A 3,864-nucleotide genomic window follows, 5' to 3' on the forward strand; every position below is an offset into this window, starting at 1 on the left:
ACGTATCTAGCTATTCTGCTCTTTGTTATACTTTCTGTCAATTTGCCTTGCCCAGCTTTCCAGGCCACAGGTCTCTGGATGTTCTCTAAAAGCCCTTTTTAAAAATGAATGTAACATTTGCCATTTTCCATGCCTGTGGTGCCTCGCCATTTCGACAGCTGCGGTGGTATTGTGCTGAATAGGTCAGCAGTTTCAAGTCTGAGTTCCCTCAGAGCTCTTGAGTGAAGCCGTCTGGTCCCAGCAATCTGCTAATATTACTTTTATTGTTTTAGCCTAACATGACACTGCAGTTTTATCCTATTGACACTGGAGTTTTGCAGAGTTTCTGAGGCGCGTTCTCTATGCAGCCAGCCACTGGGGTGGGGCTGGAGTGGAGCATGAAATAGAATCATAGAATGTATTGGGTTGGAAGGGACCTTCATGTTGAAGAACTTTTTCCTAATATCCAAGCTAAATCCACCCTTTTCTAGTTTAAAACCATTACCCCTCATCCTATTGCTACATGTCCTAGTGAACAGCACTTCCCCAGATTTCTTACAGGCACCTTTCAGGTACTGGAAGGTTGCTATAAGGTCCCCCTAGAGCCTTCTCTTCTCCAGGCTGAACACCACCAACTCTCTCAGCCTCTCTTCATAGGAGAGGTGCTCCAGCCCTTTGATCATCTTTGTGGCCCTCCTCTGCACACGTTCCAGCACTTCAGTGTCTTTTTTGTGTTGGGGACTCCAAAGCTGGACGCAGTACTCCAGGTGAGGTCTCATCAGAGCAGAGTAGAGGGGCAGAATCACCTCCCCTCAATCTGCTGGCCACACTTCTTGTGATGCAGCCCAGGATGCGGTTGGCCTCCTGGCAGATGAAGAATGGATCTACCATGAGTGGGTGGATGGGTCTGCATAGCCAGCAGCCGGGCCACACACGCTCCTTCTGCACCTCAGAGGCAGGTGACAAAGCAGTGACAGCAGGGTGGGCACCGGAGAGTGCCCAGGTCAGCCCAGCAGGCCCCTTGTTACCTCCTCCAGAGATGACCAAGCTTTTCTCTCTTCGCTGTATTTACGGAGTTACAGAGCTGAATTTATCTGTTGCTTCCTCAGCTGATGTAAACTGGTATCACTAAATCAGAGCTCAAGCAGTGCTACTGCTACTAACAGCACATCAAGGCTCGGACCTCCAGAACCAGACAATCTCATCCTTTGTTTCCTCAGCCACCATGGCAGTGAATTTAGATACATTATTTTTGACGGACCTTTTCCTGTATCATGCTGGGGTGTTTTTTTATGTCTCCTCTTATGTCCCTTTCCGCTACCCTGGGCAACTGATATTTTTTGCCAGTCCTTGGTTTACTCCGTGACAACAAAAATCTCTTACTCAAGAGCTGGAAGAGACTTTAGAAATTCTAGCAAAGTGCTTTCTGCCTATCCTTGCTGATCATTTCTTTCACATTTCCTGGTAAGGTAACATAGTTATAATTTGGTGAGCTCGTCTACACACTCAGGGGGTAGATGGGTATTAAGGGCCTCTCACACCCATTATCCTCAGTCACCCTCTGGATTTCCAAACAGATCTCCTCTTGCAAGCAGCATCTTGCAAAAATTGAGCTTTAAACCTCTCCGCTCATGCCACACAAATTTTAAAAAAAGTAGCAAATTATTTTATTTTAGGTTTGGCCTGCTTGCTTAACAATATTACTCTTATATTTCCTATGATATATTCACACTTTCTGTTCTTTGGGCTGTGTGAAGGTAGTTGTACAGTGGTCAGCTAAGTGTCTTACTGTTTTTTCCTGCTCAACCCTTGTATGGTAGCAGATGCTTTTACTGAAAACATAAAATTAGATTTCCAGGAACACTTATGCACATGCCTTTGAAATCCATTTTCCATGAACATTTTTCTTTGTGTTCATGGAAAGTGAGCACAACAGGAACAAGGACACAGAGCCACAAAATAACTGCAAAGCTGGACAGATCAGGCAGTTATTTATATGGCCCATCCTCCTTTCCCTTTATTGGTATGTCTGAGAAGAACTGGGGTATTGGTCTTAATTTTGGGATAGGGGCATTAATAACTCTCTGCAGAAGTACATCTGGACACTTTGAATTCAATTAAATACGGGAGCGAAAGGGTGGATCTTTGTCCTGGGGGGAGGAAAGGCTTCTCTGTGGATTAGTTGATGTAAGACGGTTTTAAAAGGCTACAGCGATGCCTTCATAATGGCTTTGACAAAGAAATGTAGCTTTAATTCTTAATTACTCAGACCTCTATTGTAAATCACCACACAACAGACCCAATGAGTCGTAGGCGTCCGAATGATGTGGCCCAGTGGGTCGTGTTCCCATGGGAGCAGTGAGAAGGAGAGATCTGATGGGACTTCAGGCCATGCAGTCCTCTTCTGCACACTGACTGCTGCTTGAAGGATGGCCCTGTTTAGCAGGAGTCCAAAGTGTGGTTGGGAGGTTTGCTCTGCAGAGGGAAGGAAGGAGAAGCTGCGTTTCAGCCTGGGAAGATGAACATCAGAGCTGCAGGGGCAAACAGGAGTCCAGGTCTCCCTCGTGTGCCCCTTGTTGGTGAATAATTCTGCTGCACAGAAGCCCTCCTCACACATTCTGGGGTTAGTCACAGGCTGTGAAACCCACTTTCTCCCAGCTCCTGCCCACTGTCAGGTAGCAGATGCAGGGGCTGTGGGGCACAGCAATGCCTGCTCGTTCTTCAGCATGGATGATGTTTTGCAAGCCCGCAGGTGCCCTCCTGGTCTCAGGGTGGATCTATTTCACTGTGTGCAGGACCCCACAAGCAGCCAACAGTCACTAATTGGATTCGATAACTGGCTTAACACTGTAAATGCAATCAAGTCACTGGCTGCATCCATCCCTCGAGCGAGCAGGATTAACCAGTTCCTCGGGGCAGGATGTGCCTTTAAACATCAATTCTCTGCACAGCAGAGTGAGCAAGAGCCAGGCACCCCAACAGCACCTCTCCTGCTGTATCTGAAGTGCCACGGATGCCTGCTCTGCATGCCACAGCCACATGGGCAGGCTGGGGATTTTCTTTTTTTCCCTACTGTGTGTTGGTATTCAGCTTTTTCCTGGTGTCCAGCATATGTGGCTGGGACATAGGCCACTTTGGACCTCACTGCAGAAGGGTTAATGCACCAGCACATGGCCTCTAATGCTACTGCCAAGCCTTGCCAGTGAACTGAGCTGGCTTTCACCTGGGTCTGTGATCTCTGAGATCATAATTTCAGGTGCATATTGTTTGGTGGAGGAACAAAATCTCACCAAAAGAATAAAAGCTTCTAGTGTTACCAGTTTTTTCCCATCACACGAGCTGTTACCAGAGCTGATGAGGAAATCCACAGAAGACCTTGTGTGTTGAGACCATCCTAGTCACTCCCCTGCCTGCTCAAACCCAGTTGCATCATCAAAACAGGACTTGTCTGGAGCGCTAAAGAGAAGCCTTCCCTCTCTTTGCAAGGATGAACCATGTTCCTTCTGCCATCCTCATGTGTCAGCACCAGGGCCTGTGCTGGAGCAGGAGGCAGGGAGAGGACCCCATCCTTGTCTTCCTGCATCCCGCCCCTGGGGTCAAGCTAGTGGCTGATCTAGAAGCGGCCACCTTTTGAAAGGACTGGAGCTCTTACAATTGCAGACAGGTAGGATTTTTGGAGCTGGTTAATCCAGACAGGTGTGGGGTGCAATTCCAAAGGGCTCCAGACCTTGCTAAATGTCCACCTCTGGTTTTTTTTTAAATACTTGCAGAGAACTTAGCTATTTCCTCAGGTCTGATGGGGAGGGCTGAGTTTCGAGACACCTGGGCAAACCAGTGTTTGTGTTCTGGTGGAGGAGGTGGCCGTGGCAGGGGGAAAGGAGAGCA

Source organism: Mesitornis unicolor, unplaced genomic scaffold (assembly GCF_000695765.1).
Source record: "Mesitornis unicolor isolate BGI_N332 unplaced genomic scaffold, ASM69576v1 scaffold478, whole genome shotgun sequence".
NCBI classification, from domain to species: domain Eukaryota; kingdom Metazoa; phylum Chordata; class Aves; order Mesitornithiformes; family Mesitornithidae; genus Mesitornis; species Mesitornis unicolor.